We start from the raw sequence: 25,651 nt of genomic DNA on the forward strand, positions 1-25,651 counted from the left end.
AGAAGAAAAGATCTGGTGAAAAAGTATCTTTTCCAGTTAATAATTCTGAGCTCAGCACTTGAACAGAAATGGTTGATCAGAATGATCATAAAGGATTTGAAACTTGGGATTAGCCAACAAACTATATTTTCTATATTCTATCCTGATGCTACGGAATTGCACAGTGTTACCACTGATTTGGAGAAGGTTTGTAGACTGTTGCACGACCCTTCTGTCTTTCTTAGTGATGTTTCTATTACATTATTTTCTGCCTTTAAGCCAATGCTTGCTGCTATTGCAAAAGTTCAACAGATCGATTCGTCGGTATCATTGAATGCTCAACATAAAGGATTTTCAGCTGTATTCCATACATATACAAGGCTTCTTACTGACTAGGAGTTGGGCCTGAATTCCAAAAGTCAGGCAGATAATACTATTGTTCTGTTCTCCACCTATCCAAATGGATACGGACTTTGTGAACTGAGAAATGCACCTTATCAACTTGTAGCATTAAATTTTCCTTTTAAATATGATGAATTCTCCAAAGGAACCATAAGAAACAATAACTATGTAGATTTTAACAATGCAGGTTAATCAAGTGGATTGATTGATTGATTGATTGATTCAAGTGGAGAAGCCAAGCTTTTGGAAACAACAGAAGGCCAACAGATTCATTTTTACTAAGAATAAATTCAGAAATTAAAATGAATGTGCTTCCCAAATTATTATATCTCTTCCAAAACATCTTCAAATAATGGTATAAGATCTCCTGACTCTTCAGGATTCTTCCAAGATCAGTGTTGGTCATCTTGTGCATTGGCACGTTGTAGTTGCTCTTCAGGCTACCTGGCTTGTGCCAAGTGCCATACAAATCATCCAATTAGCAGAAAGCGCTTTCAAACCAAATGCAGAATCGTCCAACATGGCGGTCAGGAGCCAGTCTCAAAATGTTCTGCTTTTTGACATCGAGAACAGTAATTCCTGGCATGTTCCAGAAAGCTTTTTTGATCCTGTTATCTTCATTATGCAAGATAATGCAGGGTCCTTTGCGCTGGATGCGTCTGTGGTTCCGTATCTTTCCTTTGCCCGCGTGTATGCACTGGGAGCCATGGACCTTTTTGATATCATCTCAGGCTTTTAGCTTCTTGAGGAGCAGGACAGCTTCCGTTGTCTTTTTGTAACCCTCAAGTTTGTCTTCAACGACCCGAGGAAGTTCTGTGATCTCCTCAATGTGATGGCCTTTAGACATCAGCAGTGCCGGAAGAGCTTAACCTGCCAAAGTAGAGCAGATGGCATAGCGCTTCAGGATGATGTTCACCCGACGATGCCAGTGTCGCCAAGTCTTAGGGCAAACATGCATCCTCCAAGAGACATATTACCAAAGGCACCCTATCCAGACCAATGGGTTCCACCTGCATGAACCCTTTGGATATGAGGCACAGCTCTGCCAGTGCCCCAATGATTTAGGGCTGGTCTGATGCCCTGCATGTTCACTCACAGCATAGGGCTGTCTCCTGTTCTTCCGCAAATTGGTGTGAGCAAAGTTTACAATATCTGGGCGAATGGGGGCCTTGAACACAGCTGACATGGTAACATTTTTACCAGACACTTCCCCCTTTTCAGAGTACACCGATATCAAAGGATGAGTACAAGCAATGATGGCGCCGCTCCCGAGTCGCGGAGGAACTCCCCACACCACCGCCTCTGTCACGGCCCCAGCAGGAGAAGCTATTGATCAGTAGAAAAAGCTTTCCCTGTAACTGTTACATCTTCAATAAAAATAATTCTTTTCGGAAAAGAGAACCACATGTTGCAGTGGTTCCCAGAGAGAAATGCATGGCTCCAGTTGAGCATTAGGAGTTCTTTTTTGGGGGGAGGGGGGTCAAGTCACTGGAGTGGTTGTTGTTGTGATGGAGATTTGGATTGTACCACGGGATATAGGGACAGAGGGGGTGAGATAGTTAAAGTGGATTGATTCAAGGTGAGAACAAAAGATTTTTCAGTGAGAACCCTTTTAAGAACCAAATTAATGTAGCTGCTGTTCTCAGATAAATGCAAGGCCCTCCCTTTATTAACTTTTAAAGGTATTTTTTGGTATTTTTGCTATTTTTTAGGTATTATTTTAGGTATTTTAAAGGTATTTTTAGGGGGGTTTTAAAAAGTAATTTTCAAAGGTTTTTTTTAAAGGTATTTTAGGTACTTTGGGGATCACAAAAGTATTGTGAGGTCCCCCATCCCAGAGGAAGGATCATAATCCTGCCTTGTTTCTCAAGGAACTGACTTGGTCTTGAGGAACAATACAGCAGAAGAAATCTCGTGCCGCACAGGGCTGATTTATTTTATTTATTATTTGTTTATTTGCTTTATTTCTATACCGCTTTTCTCAGCTGAAATGGCGACTCAAAGCGGTTTACATAATACAAGTTATCACAACAATATCAACAAGCAATTAAAACACATTATACATGACATACAAGATAAAAAAACACTCATTATCATAATCGTAGCGCCTCAACAACAAATCAGAATCCGTTATCATAATCCTTTGTACCATTTCCTTTATTCAATTGTACCATCCTCCTGTATTCAATTGCACTATTTAGCCAAACGCTTGTTCGTAAAGCCAAGTCTTGACCTTCCTCCGGAATGCCAACAACGAACGGGCCTGTCTGATGTCTACAGGTAGGGCATTCCACAGCTGAGGGGCCACCACCGAGAAGACCCTGTCCCTCGTCCCTGCCAAACGCGCCTGCGATGTGGGCGGGACCGAGAGCAGGGCCTCCCCAGATGATCTTAATGTCCTAGTCAGTTCATAGATGGAGATGCGTTCGGAGAGGTAAGTAGGGCCGGAACCGTTTAGGGCTTTATAGGCCAACGCCAGCACTTTGAATTCAGCCCGGTAGCAGATCGGTAGCAGAGTGGAGTTGGCGCAACAGGGGGGTTGTATGCTCCCTGCGCTCCGCTCCTGTTAAAATCATGGCTGCCGAACGTTGGACTAGTTGGAGCTTTCGAGCTGTCTTCAAAGGCAACCCCACGTAGAGAGTGTTGCAGTAGTCTAAATGGGATGTAACCAGAGCATGGACCACCGTGGCCAAGTCAGACTTCCCAAGGTACGGGCACAGCTGGCGCACAAGTTTTGATTGTGCAAAAGCTCCCCTGACCACCGCCGAGACCTGGGGGTCCAGGCTCAGCGATGAATTTAGAGTCACTCCCAAGCTGCGAACCTGCGTCTTCAGGGGGAGTGTAACCTCATCCAACACAGGCTGTAACCCTATACCCTGTTTGGCCTTGCGACTGAGCAGGAGTACCTCTGTCTTGTCTGGATTCAATTTCAATTTGTTCGCCCTCATCCAGACCGTAACAGCGGCCAAGCACCGGTTCAGGACCTCAACAGCCTCCTTAGTAGCAGGTGGAAAGGAGTGACAGAGTTGGACATCATCCGCGTACAGATGACACCGTACCCCGAAACTCCGGATGATCTCCCCCAACGGCTTCATGTAGATGTTAAACAACATAGGGGACAATATTGATCCCTGAGGAACCCCACAAGACAATGGTTGTGGGGCCAAACAGGTGTCCCCTAACAACACCTTCTGAGGACCCTCTAGGAAGGACCAGAGCCACTGCAAAGCCATGCCTCCAAGGCCCATTCCTGCAAGGCGTCCCAGAAGGATACCATGGTCGACGGTATTGAAGGCCACTGAGAGGTCCAGCAGAACTAACAGGGACACACTCCCCCTGTCTAGCTCCCGGCGTAGATCATCCACTAAGGCGACCAATACTGTTTCAGTTCCATGTCCCGACCTAAAGCCAGACTGCGCCGAATCTAGATAATCCGTGTCATCCAAGAATACCTGGAGTTGTGAAGCCACCACACGTTCCAGGACTTTGCCCAAGAAGGGGAGATTGGAAACTGGCCGATAGTTGACGAATTGAGTGGGGTCCAGTGATGGTTTTCTCAACAGCGGTTTTATTATAGCTTGTTTTAAGCTCGCTGGAATGATGCCTTCCCGAAGGGAGGCATTAACCACCACCTTTACCCACTCGGCCAATCCCCCTCTGGCTTCCTTCAAGAGCCAGGATGGACAGGGATCTAGGATGCATGTGGTAGGCCTCATTCCTCCAAGTATCTTGTCCACATCCTCGGGTTTCACCAATTGAAATGAATCCAATAAAACCTGACAAGCAGATGCTTCAGCTACATCCTCAGATACTGCCGTTAATGTGGTATCCAGACCAGAACGGATCAAAGCGACTTTGTCTGCAAAGGGCTGAGCAAAAACATCACAGCGGGCTGCCGAGTTGTCAGGGCTCCCGTCCTGGGCGACGGGATTTAAAAGGCCTCTGACAACTCGAAACAGCTCCACCGGTCAGTTCTTTGCAGATGCAATAGTGGCCGTGAAGAAAGATTTCTTTGCGGCTTTTATTGCCGCAGCATATGCCCTTAAAAAGGACACAAACCGTGTTCTGTTTGGCTCGCTCAGATCCGAATGCCACACGCTCTCTAGTTCCCTCTTCTTTCACTCCTCATTGAACCAAGGAGCTGGTTTAGCTCGGCTACTTGAGAGGGGACGTTGCCCTAGTCATCTCCCTGTTCCAGAGGGAGACCAGGGCATCAACAGAATCACCAACCGAGGAGGCGGGAAACTCTCCAAGAGCCGTCAGGAATCCATCCGGATCCATAAGCCTCTTGGGGCAGACCAGCTTAATGGGTCCCCCACCTCTGCAGAGGTTAGGAGGTGCAGTAAGTCTAAATCTGGCCAGATAGTGGTCGGTCCATGGCAACGGAGAGATGGACAGCTCCTCAATACCGCCACCATGCTCCCATCCGTGACAAAAAACCAAATCCAATGTGTTTCCAGCACTGTGAGTGGGGCCAGTAAGGGATATGTCCCCTTGGTCAAAGTAGGCAAGAGACAGCAAATGGGCCTGCTTTGTGGCAGCAGGTTACAAAACACAGTGGTGCAGGACTTAGGAATTGTTCCCCTTGGCCAAAGTAGGCAAGAGACAGCAAATGGGCCTGCTTTGTGGCAGCAGGTTACAAAACACAGTGGTGAAACATTAAGGGATATGTCCCTGTGCAGAAGTCATTGATACTATGTATGTGTTTAACTGTTAGAGTATATATTTGTGTTTGTAACAGTAGCTAAAACTAGAGTTATCTGGTTTGAATCCACAGTGAGCATTGCCAAGGAGACCAGGCAGGCTAGCTCAGGAGAGCGAGAAGTTGGCAGAGCCAACAGGAAAAGTTATGTGCATCTTTGGAAAAGGGGCAGTGTGTGTGTGTGTGTGTGTGAGTGAGTGAGTGTGGAGGCTTGAAAAGCCTGGGAGAGAGGTGTGTGTGAGCAGCTGGAGGTTTTTCCAGTCTAGAAGGGCTGAAGAGAGAAACCTGGCCAATTTCTTTAGTCAAGGAAGACTAAAGGAAGCTTGTTAAGATCCCTAGTCAAGGAAGGACTAGAGATCAGAGATTTGATCAAGACAAGATCAAATTGGAAGGCTATTCATAGTAGGAAACATTGTTCACTAAAGAGCTTCACCTCAGTAAAAGTTAGCTACGAGCTATGTTATTTGGAAGAGTGGACTGTATTACAAACCAAGTGATATTCAAAGTTCTATAAGTTATTTAACAGCCTGCAACCATACGCTTTGTACACAATAAACTTGTTATCTTTTGTTGAAGACCGTCTCATCTCAATTAATCTGCGTCTGTAAAGCCAGATCTCATTGATGGTACCTCAAATACCTGACGTTGGTGGCAGTTACCTTAATTTACAAGTAATAATTGGCCTCCTCTATAATATATTATTATACACAATTGAGGCCTGAGTTTAATTCCCTCCATAATCATCCACACCTGTACAATTGGTTCGTGCAAAACTGTACAATTGGCGGCAAGCGTGGGATCCGTGTAACATCGAAGTTTAGTGCCTTAAGATTGCTTGGAGAAGAAAATTGTGAGGTAAAATTTGACAGAAAGTGGTCACCAGACGTCAGAAGAAGATTGCTGAAGAAGCAGATGAATACCAGGAGGAGAGTTCAGATTCTGAACAAACGTCTGTGTCAGAAATTGCTCTCAAATATAGACTGGAGATGAAAAAGTTAGAAATGGAAGAAAGACAACAGGCTGAAGAAAGGGAATTGAAGAGGTTGGAATTAGAAAAAAACCAGTCAGGCTGAGGAAAGAGAATTGAGGAGAATGGAGACAGAGTTGGAAAAACAGAGATTAACATTATCTCAGCCACACATCAATAACCAAGAAGGGAACTCTAGAGCTGAGGCAACAGACATGTTTTTAAAGAGATTTCCAAGTTTTAATAAGGACGATGATGTGGAAAACTTTTTAATTTCATTTGAAAGGTGCTGTAGAGACTTTGAGATTAGTGAGGAGAAGTGGATGATTTATTTGAGACCTCAAATTAGCAGGAAGCTTTTGGTGACATGCCTGAAGAGTTTCATAGAGAATATAGTTTATTTAAAAAACAAGTACAACAAAAACTTCAACTGACTCCAGAGTTCTATAGATTGAAATTTAGAACTCTGAAGAGAGAAAGAAATCAGAGTTTTGCTCAGGTAGCCTCAAAGCAAGCTCAGCTTTTTGACGGTTTAGAACCTCTGAGGTAGAGAACTATCAACAATTGATGGAGTTAATGAAATTAGAACAATTATTTCAGTTAGAACCCTTGGAATACCGATGGCTGGTGCAGGATTGTAAACCAGCAACTGCTGGGGAAGCCGCTGTCATGGTGGATCAATTGAGCACCCTGAAAAAGGATGATGGGCCAAGTGATAAAAAGCCGAATAAGCTGCCATTTTATCATTACCAAGCGCGCACACAGCAGGGAAGAGGGCCTGTAGGAGAAAACACCACCTGGAGGGGACAGGGAGTAACAAACCAAACCATGCCTGAAGGAAAGATGTGTTTTCAATGTGGCAAATTGGACCATTTAAGATATCAATGTCCCCTTTTGAAAAAGGACAAGACATCTCTCTTTGTGAATAAAGCAGCCTTGAAGCAGTGCCCAAAGAGAAGCAATGCTTGTTTATTCTGTCAGATAAACCATCTGAGGACTATTTAGAGCCTATTTCTATTGACAATAAGGATATGCAGGGATGGAGAGATACTGGATCTGATGTTTGCATCATTCATCCAGAAGCAATACCTCAAAAGTTTCGACATCCCACTTCAGAAATTAATTTAAAAGGCTTGGGACATGCGATACCAACCGAAGTAGTTTCACTGCCAATCGAATATGAGGGTTGGAAAGGAATTTGGGACTTTGCCATCAGCCCAGATATACCTTACAAGTGTTTAATCGGTAATGACCTGGCTAAGAAAATTAAAAACTGGAGGATGTTATGTGAGGAAAATAAAAATAACATCAGAGGCCCTACTCAGGAAGCAATGTGCTTAACCATTCAGCATGATGTGGAAGAGGGTCCAGGATCCAGTTCTGTAATTGCTGAAATTGTTGATAAAACAGAGGGAGCTAAAGAGATTCTGCATGAACCCTAAAACCCTTGTTCACACAGGCTCAGAATACACTAGTCAGCAGAAGAACAACCCTCTAGATTCATTACTAAGGATGGTGTCCTATATAGAGACTAAAAGCCAGCAGGAAAGTCAGAAGTATGTAACCAGATCGTAGTGCCTGAAAAATTCAGAGAACAACTCATGAGGGTGGCACATGATAGCCCTCAGGAAGGACATTTGGGCATCAGAAAAACTACAAAGAGAATTACCAAGAACTTTCATTGGCCTGGCATGTTTCAGAAAATAAAAGAATTTTGCCAGTCATGTGACACATGCCAAAGACTAAGTACCGGGAGGGATAAGGTCAAAGCTCCTCTAATCCCTATGCCTGTAATTGGAGAGCCATTCTATAGAGTGGGAATCGACATAGTTGGTCCTCTCTGTAAACCGAACAAACGAGGTTATAGGTACATCTTAACTATGATCGACTATGCTACGAGGTACCCAGAAGCAATAGCTCTCACCAACATCGAGACCACAACCATAGCTAATGCTTTGTCATCCATCTGGGGAAGGACTGGCTATCCCAAAGAACTGATATCTGACTTAGGGACCCAGTTTACCTCAAAGCTCATGACAAAACTGCTCGAGCTATGCGGGATTAGACTCCTTACGTCAACGGCTTACCACCCACAAACAAACGGGTTGGTTGAGAATCTAAATAAGACTCTAATTAAGATGATAAAGTTTTATAGCCAGAAGAGATCATATGACTGGGACATTAAACTACAACAACTATTATTTGCATACAGAACAGTCCCTCATGATAGTACAGGCTACAGTCCTTTTGAACTGTTGTATGGCAGAAAGGCTCGAGGACCGTTAGATTTGATTAAAGAGTACTGGGAGGCAAGCCCAGCAGCAGAGCTGGTTCCAGTGGCTGATTACTTGAGAGAACTTCAGTCAACAATGCAGTTAGCCAAGGACATTGCACAGGAGTATCTGACTGCAGCACAACAACGGCAGAAAGATTATTACGACGCAACAGCTAAGCCAAGAATCTTCAACGTTGGAGTTGAGGTCTGTTTTTGTCACCTAACAGAACCAACAAACTTCAACTGGACTGGTCGGGACCCTGGAGAGTCACCAAGAAGCACAACCAAGTGAACTATGACATCTATGATGAACATTTGAATGTTGAAAGGAGGGTCCATGTAAATATGTTAAAACCTTATGTTGGGAGATTGGCTAATGTATATTTAGTGGTTTCAGAAGAAGAGTCCAGCCCCTTTTCTTTTTCGGGAGGGTGATCGAGAACTATATAAAAATTTGGATCGTGTAGAGATAAGTACTGAATTAATTCAATCACAGCGGAAAGAGATTGTGGGAGTTTTAAATAAATATCAGAATATGTTTTCGGATTTACCAGGAAGGGTCCAAGGAGTACAGCATCAGATTATTACCAATGATGCAGCTCCTATAGCATCCCCACCTTATAGAGTCACGGGGAAGCTCAACGAGTGTATCGAAAGGGAAGTCAAGAAGATGTTAGACCTAGGCATTATAGTACCATCAAATAGTCCCTGGGCTTCACCCATCGTGCTGGTACAGAAGCCAGATAAGACTATTAGATTTTGCATTGATTATTGACTTTTGAACAAGGTGACCCAGACTGATACATATCCAATGCCACAATTGGATGACCTTTTAGAAAGGATCGGGAAAGCTAAATTCATCAGGAGCATAGATCTTACTAAAAAGTTCTGGCAAGTGCCCATGGCACCGCAGGACCTGCAGAAAACAGCTTTCCGTACCCAAGGGGGGCTCTATGAGTTTTCCGTGCTCCCGTTTGGACTAAAAAAATAGCCCAGCCACCTTTCAGAGATTAGTGGATAAGGTTCTGAGTGGGCTAGGAACCTTTTGTGTGGCCTTTATGGACTATATCGGGATATTTAGCAATTCGTGGGAGGATCACTTGAAGCATTTGGATTTGGTATTAGGTAGATTAAAGGAAGCTGGCTTAACCATCAAAGCTTCCAAATGTAAATTGGGGAATAACACCACAAAATATTTAGGACATTTAGTAGGAGGAGGTTGTATTCGACCAGACCCTACTAAAATGGCAGCTATCCATCAGTGGCTAGTGCCCAAAACAAAAAAGCAGGTGAGATCATTCTTGGATTGGCTGGGTATTATCGAAAATTTATCCCCTCATTTAGTAATTTGGCAGCCCCTCTATCGGACCTGACCAAAAAGAAAAATCCTAATCAGATAATTTGGACCCCAAATTGTCAAACTGCCATGGATCAGTTAAAAAAGGCCATCACATCAGATTCCGTCCTAAAAGCCCCGGATTTTGATGATCCCTTCATTTTGACTTGCGACGCATGTGACACCGGTTTAGGAGCTATCCTAAGTCAACTGGACAAGGAAGGTGAGGACAGATCTATTTTGTTTTTAAGTAAGAAGTGGCATTCCCACGAATGCAGCATGTCCACCATTGAAAAGGAGTGCTACTCCATTATTTGGTCAGTTAGGAAACTCAAACCTTATTTGTGCGGAGGGAGATTTACTTTACAAACCGACCATGCACCATTGAAATGGTTGGACAATGTAAAAGGGACAAATAATAAATTGTTAAGGTGGAGTTTATCTTTGCAAGACTTTACCTATGAAATCAAACATGTCACAGGTAAAAGGAATGTGGTCACAGATGCATTGTCTAGAGTAACTTAAGAGTTGAAGGTTTGTATTTATTAGGCCTGTGCGGTTTCGTTCGTTAATTTCGTAATTCGTAAAACATTCGTTAATTTTTGCATTTACGGTACGATAACAAAACATATTTTCAAACCTGGAAGGGTTTTTAAATATCGAAATGGCAACTCCCACAGTATTTACGAGCTTTCGCCCGTTTTGTAAATGGGGCGGGCGGGGCGAAGGGGCGGCGCGAGCGCGCACCCAGTGAGCCAAGCACCACCCCTGCCTGTTGGGCGCCTGGCCCGCGCGCGCTCACCCTTACAACCGGCCTCCGCGCGCCATCCAATCGGCTCCGGCTCCTGCGCCCTCCTCCTCCTCCTCCTCGCACTTCCTGCAACACAGCTGGGAGGAGGAGGAGGAGGAGGAGGAGGGCGCAGGAGCCGGAGCCGATTGGATGGCGCGCACGCGCTCACTCTTACAACCGGCCCCCGCGCGCCATCCAATCGGCTCCAGCTCCTGCGCCCCCCTCCTCCTCCTCCTCCTCCTTGCACTTCCTGCAACACAGCTGGGAGGAGGAGGAGGAGGAGGAGGAGGGCGCAGGAGCCGGAGCCGATTGGATGGCGTGCGCGCGCTCACCCTTACAACCGGCCTCCGCGCGCCATCCAATCGGCTCCGGCTCCTGCGCCCTCCTCCTCCTCGCACTTCCTGCAACACAGCTGGGAGGAGGAGGAGGAGGAGGGCGCAGGAGCCGGAGCCGGAGCGCAGGAGCCGGGGAGGGGATTCCTGCAGCGCCGGCTCTGCCTCCGTGGCCCGCCTGAGATGAGACCAATACCATCTGATTGCCACAAATTGAAGGCTGCATCCATCCAGGCTCTTTTGCTGTGAGTTTTCAGGGCTGTATGAGTGTATGACCATGTTCCAGAAGCATTCTCTCCTGACATTTTGCCCACATCTATGGCAGGCATCCTCAGAGGTCTGTTGGAAACTAGGCAAATTGAGTTTATCTATGGAATGTCCAGGGTGGGAGAAATGAAAGCCATTCAATGCTAATCAAGGTGACCATTACTGCAACATTCACACTTACAAAATGTTTTGTAAATATTTACGAAATTTCGTAAATAACAAAACATTTTTTTGGAAAGTTTTGTAAATATTTTAAATATCGAAACAAAAAAACACCCCAATTACAAATCGATTTTAGAAACAATTTTTTTCTTGATCAAACAGGCCTAGTATTTATGATTCATACTATGCAATTAATCATACTATGTTTGTGTTTCAGTGATAGTGTTGTGTATGTATAGATTGTTATGCAACTTTTTAAAATTATTTTTGCCCATTCTGGGACTCTAAATGGCCAAAAATAATCCTTTTTGGGTGGAAGGTGTGCAGAAGTCATTGGTAATATGTATGTGTTTAATTGTTAGAGTATATATTTGTGTTTGTAACAGTAGCTAAAACTAGAGTTATCTGGTTTGAATCCACAGTGAGCATTACCAAGGAGACCAGGCAGGCTAGCTCAGGAGAGTGAGAAGTGGGCGGAGCCAAGCAGCAAAAGTTATGTGCGTCTTTGGAAAGGGGGCAGTGTGTGTGTGTGTGTGTGTGTGTGTGTGTGTGTGTGTGAGTGATTGTGGAGGCTTGAAAAGCCTGGGAGAGAGGTGTGTGTGAGCAGCTGGAGGTTTTTCCAGTCTAGAAGGGTTGAAGAGAGAAACCTGGCCAATTTCTTTAGTCAAGGAAGACTAAAGGAAGCTTGTTAAGATCCCTAGTTAAGGAAGGACTAGAGATCAGAGATTTGATCAAGGAAAGATCAAATTGGAAGGCTATTTATAGTAGGAAACATTGTTCACTAAAGAGCTTCGCCTCAGTAAAAGTTAGCCACGAGCTGTGTTATTTGGAAGAGTGGACTGTATTACAAACCAAGTGATATTCAAGGTTCTATAAGTTATTTAACAGCCTGCAACCATGCGCTTTGTATACAATAAACTTGTTATCTTTTGTTGAAGACCGTCTCATCTCAATTAATCTGCGTCTGTAAAGCCAGATCTCATTGATGGTAGCTCAAATACCTGACGTTGGTGGCAGTTACCTTAATTTACAAGTAATAATTGGCCTCCTCTATAATATATTATTATACACAATTGAGGCCTGAGTTTAATTCCCTCCATAATCATCCACACCTGTACAATTGGTTCGTGCAAAACTGTACAGTCCCCTTGGCCAAAGTAGGCAAGAGACAGCAAATGGGCCTGCTTTGTGGCAGCAGGTTACAAAACACAGTGGTGCAAGAGTAAGTGAGGCACAACTCTGCCGGTGCCCCTAAGATTTAGCGCTGGTCTGATGCCCTGCAAGTTCGCTCACAGCATAGGGATTCCTCCTGTTCTTCTGCAAATTGGTGTGAGTAAAGTTCACAATATCTGGGCGTACGGGAACCTTGAACACAGCTGGCATGGTGACACTTTTACCGGACACTTCCCCCTTTTCAGAGTACACCGATATCAAAGGACGAGTGCAAGCAATGATTGTGCCGCTCCCGAGTCGCGGAGGAGCTCCCCACGCCACCGCCTCTGTCACGGCCCCAGCAGGAAAAGCTATTGATCAGTAGAAAAAGCTTTCCCTGTAACTGTTACATCTTCAATAAAAATAATTCTTTTCAGAAAAGAGAACCATATGTTGCAGTGGTTTCCAGAGAGAAACGCATGGCTCCAGCTGAGTATTAGGAGTTCTTTTTTGGGGGGAGGGGGGCACTCTCTTGAAGAAAACGGCACTCTCTAATTTGACACTTTCCAAAAGTCTTGGGCAAATGCCCCCATTTGTTGTTGTAATGGAGATTTGGATTGTACCACGGGATATAGGGACAGAGGGGGTGAGATAGTTAAAGTGGATTGATTCAAGGTGAGAACAAAAGATTTTTCAGTGAGAACCCTTTTGAGAACCAAATGGGGGGCGGAGTTAACCATGGCCGGTTGAACAGACGTCTTTCCTCCAGCTCTTGTGGAAATAAAAGCAAATAAGCAGTGAAAAATGGATGGATAATTGTCCTTTCTGGATCAAAAAGGAGGCGAAAGTCTGGAGCATGTGAGAAGTCCAAGAAGGTAATTTATTACCAATTAACTGCTTTGATTTATGAGCTTTGGCAGAAGATAGGGTGGCTGCCGAAGCTGCCTGATAGTGAAAGTTGCTTGGAAGCTGCTGAAGCTGCTGAAGCTGAAGCTGAAAGTGAAACCAACTTGCTAATTATAACTGCGCACTGACTTGGAGAAGATAAACAGTTTGCAATTTAAATACAATATTAAAATACTAGAAATATTGGATTTAGTGACTTAATGATCTGGGAAGGCAAAATAAAGATTAGAGGCAGTTTCCTCCTTTGAAGAAGGATCGAGCTAGTCTCGTCATATTAAAGGCGAACCCTCTTGGCATTGCAAGGTATATTTGAGTGGGACTTTCTTGTACTGTGTGCTGTGTAGAATGGGAAAACTAAGTAATTAAAAAATTGATGAAAGCAGGAGGAGTAAAACTGAGGTTGAATGAGAAGGAAGAAACAAAGTCAGGATACCCCAAAGCCAAATCCTCTTTGGTTGCGTTCCAAGCCTTCAGACAGATCGCTTTCAAGATTAGAAAGACTGGAAAGGGCTCCACAGCCCCCTGAGGAAATGAGCACTGTCAGAAGTCCTCCCCTCCCCACAGCAGCTAAAACGAACACCCCCCCAACCCCCCCCCAAATGGAGGGGGGGCAAAAGGGGGAGGAACTATTTCTACCTCGCTGCCATGTTTAACAGCAGAGCCAAAAGAAAGCAGGATGAGCAGTGAGAGGGAAGAATTGGGGATGGGCAGTAGTCAAATGCTAAGTAAAATAGCAGAATTGATTAAAGGAGAGTCTGAAAGACATGGTACCGAGACAGCCTTGGTTGCCTTAGTGGATGATCTGCGCCGGGAGCTCGACAGGGGGAGTGTGTCCCTGTTGGTGCTGCTGGACCTCTCAGCGGCCTTCAATACCGTTGACCACGGTATCCTTCTGGGAAGCCTCGCCGGGATGGGTCTTGGAGGCACTGTTTTGCAGTGGCTCTGATCATTCCTGGAGGGTCGATCTCAGAAGGTGTTGTTGGGGGACACCTGTTCAACCCCACAACCATTCTCTTGTGGGGTTCCTCAGGGCTCAATATTGTCTCCCATGTTGTTTAACATCTACATGAAGCTGCTGGGGGAGATCATCCGGAGTTTCGGGGTACGGTGTCATCTGTACGCGGATGATGTCCAACTCTGTCACTCCTTTCCACCTGCTACTAAGGAGGCTGTCCAGGTCCTGAACCGGTGCTGTGACGGTCTGGATGAGGGCGAACAAATTGAAATTGAATCCAGACAAGACAGAGGTACTCCTGGTCAGTCGCAAGGCCAAACAGGGTATAGGGTTACAGCCTGTGTTGGCAGGGGCCGCACTCCACCTGAAGACGCAGGTTCGCAGCTTGGGTGTGACCCTGGACTCATAGCTGAGCCTGGAACCCTAGGTTTCGGCGGTGACCAGGGGAGCATTTGCACAGCTAAAGCTTGTGCGCCAGCTGCACCCGTACTTTGGGAAGTCTGACTTGGCCACGGTAGTCCACGTTCTGGTTACATCCCATTTAGACTACTGCAACACTCTCTACGTGGGGTTGCCTTTGAAGACAGCTCGGAAGCTCCAACTAGTCCAATGTTCGGCAGCCATGATTTTAACAGGAGCGGAGCGCAGGGAGCATACAACCCCCCTGTTGCGCCAACTCCACTCTGCTACCGATCTGCTACCGGGCTGAATTCAAAGTGCTGGCGTTGGCCTTTAAAGCCCTAAATGGTTCCGGCCCAAGCTACCTATCTGACCGCATCTCTGCCTATGAACCCACTAGGACTTTGAGATCTTCCGGGGAGACCCTGCTCTCGATCCCGCCTGCTTCTCAAACTCAGCTGGCGGGGATGAGAGATAGGGCCTTCTCGGTGGTGGCTCCTCGGCTGTGGAACGCCCTTCCTACGGACATTAGACTAGCACCATCTCTAATGGTATTTCGCAAAAAGGTGAAGACCTGGATGTTTGTGCAGGCATTTGAGTAATTTAGTGCAATCTGGTAATGGAACATAGGAATGGAACAATGGATGACGAACCTGGACTACGCTTGGATGATGAGAAGATTGGGTACGGTTGTTTTTTGTAATAATTGTACATTGTAATTGCTTATTGGTAATTTATGGATAATGTGTTAAGTCAATTGTTATATGTTGTATGGAACCACTGCTGTTTCTACTGTTTTTACTGTTTGTGAACCGCTGTAAGTCGCCTTCGGGCTTGAGATACAGCGGTATATAAGCAAAGTAAATAAATAAATAAATAAATAAAGACAAACAAAGGAAATGAACTTGAATATGAACCTGATGTTTGATAAAGAAAGAGAAATAAGGAACGGCGAAATTCAGGCATTGAAGCAAGAAATTCTGACCAGCAATAAAGAAATGAAAGCACAGTTGGATGCGGAACGAAAAAGCTCAGATGGAAAATTTCAGACAATAAGAGAAGCCCTGGAGACTGCACAGGGAGAAATACGAAAAAACAAAGCAGAAATTGAAAGAAGTACACAGGAACAACTGGTACTCAAACAACAAATGCAAAAAAATGAAAATAGTCTCTCAGATGTGGAAAGAAAGTTTGTGTACATGCAAGACAACCAAAGAAGAAACAACGCAATAATAAAAAACTATCCAGATGGAAACAAGAAAGAAGATCTGAAATCTGAGATCTTGAAATGGTTGCAAAAAAATCTCGCCAACACTAAGCTGGTCAGAACTGGATATCGAGAGAGTTCATCGCCTTCCGGCTGGAAGAAACAGAATAATTCCTAGGAACATAATAATTCAATTTCACAATTTCGTAAAGAAAGAAGATTTGATGAAAATATTAAAGAAGAACTCAGATCTCCTAAAGATGGGCGACTCAAAATTGGAAATATTTAATGACTACTGTCCTGAAACTAAGAACTGGAGATACTCAATGAAGCCTATTACGACGCAGCTAATGAAAGCTGGAATTGTGTGCACCTGGGGATACCCTATCTTTCTTAAATTTCAATGGAAAGGCAAGAGATATAGAATCGACACATTGGAACAAGGTTATCAACTACTGGAGGAGCTTGGCATAGTAAGAAGACAAGAGAGAGATCGAAAGGAAGACGAGGTGAAGGATCCGGATGGAGGAGAATTGGAGGAATTAATCGGTGCTGTTGAAGGAATCGAGATGTAAGAAGAAACTATACACTGCAATCAAGCTTTTTATTGATTTAAAATGAGCACTCGGGGGGAGGGAGACTGGGCCACGGGATGACTTCACCCCCCCTCCCCAATTGGGAAGGCCGGGGGCCATGACTGGGACGAGAAGTCCCAAAGATTGGAAGGGGAGGAAGGGGGGAATGAGGGAATTGGGGGGATTGGGGGGGAGGGGGGAATGGGGAGTAAGGGTAGGGGAGGGAAAGGGACAAGGGTTCACGTTGTTTCAAGCCACAAAAAAAGCTTTTAAAGGAAAATGGAAATGATGTCCCATAAATTAAGAATTTCAACGCTTAACACGAGAGGGTTAGGGACGGTAATTAAGAGAAGGCGGATTGAATCTCTACTGAAGAAGGATGCAGCGGATGTCATCTTCCTACAGGAAACACATCAAAATAAGCGGGGCTCAAATGAGCTTAAGTCGAGCTGGATAAGGAACTATGAAACATCTTTTGGGTCATCAAAGTCAAGAGGAGTAGCAATAATAATAGCAAAGAAATGTAATTTTGTCATAAACAAGGTACTGAAAGATGAAGAGGGAAGATATATAATAATATATGGGGAAATAGGGGAGGAAAAATATGTATTAGTAAATGTATACGCACCGAATGTAAAACAGCAAGAATTTTATGAAAAAGTGTTAGAGCAAATAGAGAATTATCATCAACAAAATGTAATATTTGGAGGAGATTGTAATTGCTGTATGGATTTAAAGAAGGATAAAACTACGATAGCATCAAAAGCTAGAAATATTGAAACAACGGAATTAAGTAGAGTAATGAATAAAAGGCAATTAAAGGACGTGTGGAGATTGGTAAAAGGGAATGAAAGTAGATATACATATTATTCATCGGTACATAAGGTGTATACAAGAATTGATTATACTTTCGTCTCCAAAAATATGACAAGTAAAGTGCTAAATGCTGATATAGGTATGATTAAGATTTCGGATCATGCTTTGGTTTCAATTGAGATTGTGTTGAAATGTGATTATGACAAAATGAAAAGGTGGAGGTTAAATACAAGAATACTAAATCATAAAGAGATAGTAGATAAAGTGCAAGCAGAATGGCAAGAAATATGGGGCTTTAATGAAAAGGGGGTGACAAAAGGAGTTCTATGGGACACTATGAAAGCAGTGACCAGAGGTTATGTATAAAAGAGACAATTAATCTAAAAAGAAGGCAAGAAGAAAGGAAAAGGAATTTAGAAAGAGAAATAGAAGAGATTGAAAAAGCATATGTAATAAAGAGAGATACACGAATTTATGCTAGGTTAAGAGAAAAAAAAGAGGAATTGGATAAAATGGAAATAGACGAAGTACAAGAAAATTTAATTTATTTAAGGAGGGAATATTTTGAGTTTAGTGATAGGAATTCAAAGATGTTAGCCAAATCAACACAGAAAAAGAAAATGGAAGGAATGATAAATACGATAAAAGATAAAACAGGTAAATTATGTAGAGCTATGAAAGAAAAATTGAAAGTATTTGAAGAATTTTATAAAGAACCATATCAAACCAAAGCAAGCCCCATAGAGACAATTAGGAAATATGTGGAGGAAAATTGGGAGAGTAAGCTGGAGGAGAAAGATAAAGAATTACTGGAACAACCTATTAGGAAAAAAGAAATAGAGGAAGTTATTAAGAAATTAAAAGTAGGGAAAGCTCCAGGCTTGGATGGTCTAGGGACAGAATATTATAAAAGCTTTAGAGAAGTTTTAACCCCAAAATTATTAGAATTGTATAATGGAATAATGAAGGGAGATAAAATACCCGAATCATGGAGGAGATCATTAATAATATTAATACCTAAACCTGATAAAGACTTAACAGATCCAGGGTCATATAGGTCCATATCATTAATTAATCAGGATGCAAAGATATTGTCCGCGATAATAGCCAATAGAATGAATAAATGTATGTATAAGTACATAAAAGAAGATCAGTGCGGGTTTGTAAAAGGAAGACAAATGTCAAATTTGATAGGGAGAGTATTAAATAAAATTCATTGGGATAAAGAGGGGAAGGAAAAAGCAGGGATATTATCATTAGATATTTTTAAAGCGTTCGATTGTGTGGAATGGGAGACATTAAGGGAAATATTGAATAAATTTGGAATGGGAAATAGAATAAAAGGAGTACTAAAACAACTTTACTCAAGGAACTCAGCAGTGGTAACTATAAATGACGGAGTGACAAACGAAATAAAAGTGACTAGAGGAACCAGACATGGGTGCCGTTTGTCTCCGATACTATTTGCTATGGTGATAGAACTGTTTGCTAATAACATAAGGAATGATAAAAAATTAGAAGGTTTAGGAAAAAAGGAGAAACAGAAAGTGAGCTTATTCGCTGACGATACATTGTTATTTATAGAAAATATAGTGGAGAAAATTGATAGAATAAAAGAACATTTGGAGATATTTGGGAAAGCAACAGGTTTACAAGTTAATTGGAACAAGTCAGAAATGATGCTACTTAATTATACAAGAGAAGAAGAAAAAGATTTTATAGAACAGAGCAAAATGGGAATAAGAATTAAGAATAAATTAAAATACTTGGGAGTAATAATAACTAAGGATTTAAAAGAGATAGAGGAAGTAAATGTAGTAACATTAAGGAAAGAAGTTCAGAAAACGTTAATAGAGTACGAAGGTATACGCTTATCCTGGTTTGGAAGAATAGCATTAGTAAAAATGAAAATACTTCCAAAAATAAATTTTATATTTAGGATGCTACCACTTCAAATCACAGAAGAAGAACTACTTACTTACTTAGGCGATCCCTCGTTGGACGAGTAAGATGGTCTTCCATTATGGATTTCCTTGTGGGTCCGTATGTGGCTGTGGAGCCCTATTCTTGCTCTGCATCTTCTTTCGCAGTGGGGGCATTGGTTTCCAGGTGGAAGGCGGTCCCGGTCGGGGTTGGCTTGACGCGCCTTCCTCCTGGCACGTTTCTCTCTTTCACCCTCCATTCGTGCCTCCTCAAATTCTGCAGCACTGCTGGTCACAGCTGTCCTCCAGCTGGAGCGCTCAAGGGCCAGGGCTTCCCAGTTCTCAGTGTCTATGCCAGAGTTTTTGAGGTTGGCTTCGAACCCATCTTTAAATCTCTTTTCCTGTCCACCAACGTTCCGTTTTCCGTTCTTGAGTTCGGAGTAGAGCAACTGCTTTGGGAGACGGTGGTCGGGCATCCGGACAACGTGGCCGGCCCAGCGGAGTTGATGTTGGAGGACCATCGCTTCAATGCTGGTGGTCTTTGCTTCTTCCAGCACACTGACGTTTGTCCGCTTGTCTTCCCAGGAGATTTGCAGGATTTTCCGGAGGCAGCGCTGATGGAAACGTTCCAGGAGCTGCATGTGACGTCTGTAGACAGTCCACGTCTCACAGGCATAGAGCAGGGTTGGGAGGACAATAGCTTTATAAACAAGCACCTTGGTATCCCTACGGATGTCCCGGTCCTCAAACACTCTCTGCTTCATTCTGGAAAATGCTGCGCTTGCAGAGCTCAGGCGGTGTTGTATTTCGGCGTCGATGTTGACTTTGGTGGAGAGGTGGCTGCCAAGGTAGCGGAAATGGTCCACATTTTCTAATGTGACACCATTAAGCTGTATCACTGGCATTGGAGAGGGATTGGCTGGCGACTGCTGGAACAGCACCTTGGTTTTCTCAATTTCAGTGACAGGCCGAGTTTCACATATGCTTCTGCAAAGGTGTTGAGAGTGGCTTGTAGATCTTCTTCTGAATGCGCACAGACGACATTGTCATCAGCATACTGGAGTTCTATAACAGCTGTTGTTGTGACCTTAGTTTTGGCTTTCAGTCTGCTGAGGTTGAATAGCTTGCCATCTGTCCGATAGATTATTTCCACTCCGGTGGGAAGCTTCCCATCAACAAGGTGAAGTATCATAGCGATGAAGATGGAGAATAGAGTTGGGGCAATAATACATCCCTGTTTGACACCTGATTCCACCTTAAATGGGTCACTTTGGGAGCCATTGCTGTCCAAGACTGTTGCCTTCATGTCATCGTGGAGGAGCCACAGGATGTTCACAAATTTGTTTGGGCACCCGATTTTGTGGAGGATGGTCCAGAGAGCGCTGCGATTCACTGTGTCGAATGCCTTTGCAAGGTCGATGAATGCCATGTACAGAGGTTGGTTTTGTTCCCTGCATATTTCTTGGAGCTGTCTTGCAGTGAAGATCATGTCCACTGTTCCTCTGGAGGGGTGGAAGCCATTCTGGGATTCTGGGAGGGTATCTTCTGAGAGGGGCAGAAGGCGGTTTGCAAGGATTCTTGCGAGGATTTTTTCCAGCGGAGGTTAGAAGGGAGATACCTCGATAGTTTCCGCAGTCTGTTCTTTCCCCTTTTTTGAAGAGGGTGATGATGGTAGCGTCCTTGAAATCTGCTGGGATTTTCTCGGTCACCCACACTTTTTCTATGAGCTGGTGGAGTTGGTGTGTCAGCTCAGGTCCTCCCTCTTTAAAGATTTCAGCAGGGATCCCATCTGGTCCCCTGGCTTTGTTATTCTTCTGTTGGCTGATGGCATTGCTGACTTCTTCCAAACTAGGCAGTGCTGCAAGCTCATCCCTGGTTTGTTGTTTATTTATTTATTTATTTATTTGCTTTATTTCTATACCGCGTTTCTCAACCTATAATAGGTGACTCAATGCGGTTTACACAATATTAATTACCACAACAATAACAATTAAAACACAGCATACCCAATAGCAAACACACAACCATTCATACAATGCCTCGATCGCAAACCTGATCCAGTCTCATATCCTTATGCCGTTCCTATGTTCAGTTTACCGTCATTCTGTGTACAATTGCGCTGATTAGCCAAACGCTTGCTCAAAAAGCCAGGTTTTGAGCTTCTTCCTAAATGCCAGCAACGAAGGGGCCTGTCTGATGTCGTTTGGTAGGGCATTCCATAACCGAGGGTCCACCACCGAGAAGGCCCTGTCTCTCGTTCCCGCCAACCGTGCCTGTGACGCAGGCGGAACTGAGAGCAGGGCCTCCCCGGACGATCTTAATGTCCGTGTGTTGTTGCGGGATTTGTGAGAGGACCTCTTCGGCCACATTGGAGCTGCGGTTCAGGAGGCTTTGATAATGTCTTTCCAACGTAGTGCAATTGACTTTTGGTCCTTCAGGAGTTTGGTTCCATCTGATGAGCGTAGAGGCTGTATCCCATGGTTTCTTGGTCCATAGATGACCTTTGTGGCTTTGAAGAATCCCTGAGCATCATGGGTATCTGCCAGGTGTTGGATTTCTTCAGCCTTCTTTGTCCACCAGATGTTCTTGAGTTCTCTTGTCCTTCTTTGGACCTCAGCTTTTGCACTGGCATAGATCTTTTTCTTAGCAACACAGTTGATGTCTCTCTGCCATGCTTGGAAGGCTTTCCTTTTCTTGTCAATTAGCTGTTGGATCTCGATGTCATTTTCATCAAACCAGTCTTGACGTTTCTTGGCTTGGTATCCAATAGTTTCTTCGCAGGCTTGGATGATGGAGGTCTTCTGTTTGTTCCAATGATCCTCGACATTTTCGGGGTGTACTGTGGGTAGATGGTCCTTGAGTGCTGTTTGGAGATGGGCTCGTCTGGAGGGCTCCTGAAGGGCTTGGGTGTTCATTTTGCGCCTTGTCTTCCTTCCTTGGAGTCTGCGCTTGGGGGCAATATTGAGAGCCATCGAGGATCGAATTAGCCTGTGGTCAGTCCAGCAGTCGTCAGCACCTGTCATGGCTCTTGTGAGGAGTACGTCACGGCGGTCTCTGGCGCGTGTGATTACATAGTCTAAGAGGTGCCAATGCTTTGACCGGGGGTGCTTCCATGATGTCTTGAACTTGTTTTTCTGGTGGAAGAGTGTGTTGGTGATGACAAGGTTGTGCTCCGCACATTTGGTGAGAAGCAGGATGCCATTTGAGTTGCTGTTTCCAACCCCGTCTTTTCCGATGGTCCCTGGCCACAGGTCGAAGTCTCGCCCGACTCTTGCATTGAAGTCCCCCAGGAGGATGATTTTGTCCTCCTTAGGTATCCCCGATAGGATGGTGTCCAGCTGACAGTAGAATTTCTCCTTGATGTCTTCGTCAGCATCTAGTGTTGGTGCATAGGCACTTATGATGGTTGCCCGTTGGTTTTTGGCAAGATCGATTCGGAGGGTTGAGAGTCGTTCGTTGATGCCAGTGGGTGCTTCGGTCAGATGTTTCACCAGATCATTCCTGATGGCAAAGCCAACTCCGTGCATTCTTTGGTCTTTTTCGGGCAGTCCCTTCCAGAAGAAGGTGTAGCCTCCTTTTTCTTCCTTCAGCTGTCCCTCTCCTGCTCTCCGGGTCTCCTGAAGGGCTGCTATGTCGATGTTGAAGCGTCCCAGCTCCCTTGCAATGATGGCAGTTCTGTGTTCGGGGCGTTCACTGCCACTGTTGTCCATCAGAGTCCGTACATTCCACGTACCAAAGTTCATTTTCCTTTTTTGGCCGCAGGGTGGTGACCCCACTGGACGCGGCAGTCCAGTCAGGGATAAGTGAGGCAGACTATGTTTAGGGCACCTTTTCTAGCCCCCTCCCCATGTGGGGTGAGCAGAGTGGGTCCTCAATAGGGCTGCTCAGTCGCGGATACAGCTGCCGAACTACTCAACTGCCTCGGACCTTGAGGTAGAACGACTGAGTCCGTACCCACCGCCCATGTGCCAGTCTGTGAATAGGGGCTTCCAGATTTCACAGTCCTGCCCCCGTCGCCACTCGCTGATCGCCATGGGACTTTGGTTGCTTGGTTTTTATTTTCTTTGGAAGACGCCTGTGCGTGGGTTTTTTAAATGTGTGGAGGTCAGTGCACACTGATCAACACACAGACTTCACAGAGTGAGGTTCCACTGGTGATGTAGTTTAACACAGAAGAACTAACTAGATGGCAACACATGATTAATAAGTACTGTAATGGAAATAAAAGAAACAGACTAAATGAACAGTTATGGTACAGGTCGCAAAAGGAGGGTGGACTAGCGCTACCTAATATAAAAAATATTATGAAGCAAGTAGATTAAGTTTGGTTATAGAAGGAATGGTTAAAAAAGAGGGAATAGATTGGCTTAGTAATGATTCAGGAAAAGTGGAAGATGAAACTTGGAATATATTTTTTTAAACAGTTTACTAGAAAAGAAATGATGGAAATTAGAAACCCAATGCTGAGCAACATACTGATAGTATGGAATAAATATAAGGGGAGGTTAATAAAGGAGGGGTCAATTATAACCCCAATAGTGATGGAAAAGAAGTTCCCAATTTTTTTTAAAAAAAGTAATGGATAAAAAAGTAAGGGAAATAAATTTAGATAGGATTGGATGAAGGTGGAAATGAAGAGGGAAATGATGTTGGAAGAGTTTAAAGAAATAAAATTGTCATGGTTTCATTGTATACAATTTGAACAATGATTAATAAACTGGAAAAAAATAGAAATGGAAGCCAACTCAATCAATTCGAACAAATAATACAGAAGGGAAGGGCTGTAAAAGAACACGAAAACTTGAGAGATATAATTAGCAAAATTTATAAGATACTAATTGAAATGAAGGATGAAAAAATAAAAAAGTGCACCCTTAAGGAGATTTGGGAAGAGTATTTAGGGATAAAAATAAGTGAAATAGAGTGGCAACAATTATGGGGACAAAGACATTTAAAAAATTTATCGATACGAGTTAAAGAAAATTATTACAAGTTAATATGGAAGTGGTACTTGACACCGGTAAGAATAGCATATATGAAAAAAAATAACTCAATAAATTGTTGGAGAGGGTGTCAAGAACCAGGAACATATATACACATGTGGTGGCAATGTAAATATGTAAATAATTTTTGGGAGAAAGTATTTAGAGAAATAGAAACTATAATGAATATAAAAATAGATAAAAGTCCTAGTATAGCCTTACTATCATTATATAACAATAAGCAATTGAAAAAGGAGGATAAAGAAGCGATAACAAACTTACTAACTATAGCAAGACTGCTTATAGCAAGGAATTGGAAAAAAGAAATGAATATACAAATAGAGGAGTGGTATAAGGAAGCGTGGAAAATAGCAATAAATGATAAATTGACATGTATATTAAAGGTTAAAAAAGGTACATGGAAACAAAGTGATTTTGATGCTGTATGGGGAAGATTTGTGGTAAATGGATTAAAAAATAAGGAAGGAAAATTACCGTCACAAGAAGAAATGAAATTTTGGACAGATGAAATGTAAGAATGGTGGCTTGAGACGGGTGGAGGGGAGCACTGTGGTGAAAAAAGGAAAAAAAGGGAAAGGGGGGGGGGGGGAAATGTCAAAGCAAAACAACAAAACAATATGTTAAGGAGGTTGATGTACAAAATGCAATAGTATGTAATAAATGTGATAAATCAATAAAAATATTTTTTTAAAAATAGAACCAAATTAATGTAGCTGCTGTTCTCAGATAAATGCAAGGCCCTCCCTATAAAGAGAAAGTTCATCAGCTGCGGGGGCCTCTTATGCAGAGTTATCTTTTATCTGACTGTTAATTAGTACTTATCTCAGCCTCTGGACATTTATTTTCATTTGTTTCTCCGGAGCGTCAGGAACAGAGTTGCTTCCTCTTAGCCAGGCATGCGCAGTCTGGGGGCAAAGAGACTTTATCAAGTAAGCATAAAACCGGGAAGACAGCCAAAAATGGTGTCCAAACGGGAGTTGCAAAACATTCAACAAACGATTACAGAGCTATCTGAATCTCTGAATTCAAAGGTTGACTTGATATTGGAACAAATGAAGACAATACAGCATGATAACAAAATAATTTAAAAAAAGCTCAAACAGACTGAGAAAAGATCACAGCATAACCAGGAAGAAATTGCAGCTTTAAGACTTAAAGTGGCTGAGCTTTCAGACAGGCAAAGAAGAAAGAATTTAAGATTGTCAGGCTTCCCAGAACAGATACCAGCAGAAAAGCTAGAAGCGGAATTAATATCATGGTTTCAAGGATTAAACTTGGAAATAACGCAAACTCAAATCGAAAGAATGCACAGAGCTTTTCGCCATGCAAGTGGGGGAGGCGTTAAAGACATCCTAATTGCCTTTATTTCAGAATGAAAAACGGAGGAAGTGTTTAAACATATTAGAAAAAACAGAGACTTATTATACAAAGGAAAAAAAAATTCCAAAACATGACTTGTCTCCTGAATCTTTGAAGATAAAAGCTCTCCTAAAATCATATGCAG

General features: G+C 43.4%; 2 pseudogenes; both read right to left on the reverse strand.

Moving 5' to 3' along the window:
• Window positions 1–25,651, reverse strand: part of LOC137095618 (serine/threonine-protein phosphatase CPPED1-like) — a 247,489-nt pseudogene that overhangs the window by 98,903 nt on the left and 122,935 nt on the right.
• Window positions 570–9,048, reverse strand: LOC137095261 (large ribosomal subunit protein uL4-like; annotated as a pseudogene).

The sequence above is a fragment of the Anolis sagrei genome, chromosome Y, assembly GCF_037176765.1.
Source record: "Anolis sagrei isolate rAnoSag1 chromosome Y, rAnoSag1.mat, whole genome shotgun sequence".
Lineage (NCBI taxonomy): Eukaryota > Metazoa > Chordata > Lepidosauria > Squamata > Dactyloidae > Anolis > Anolis sagrei.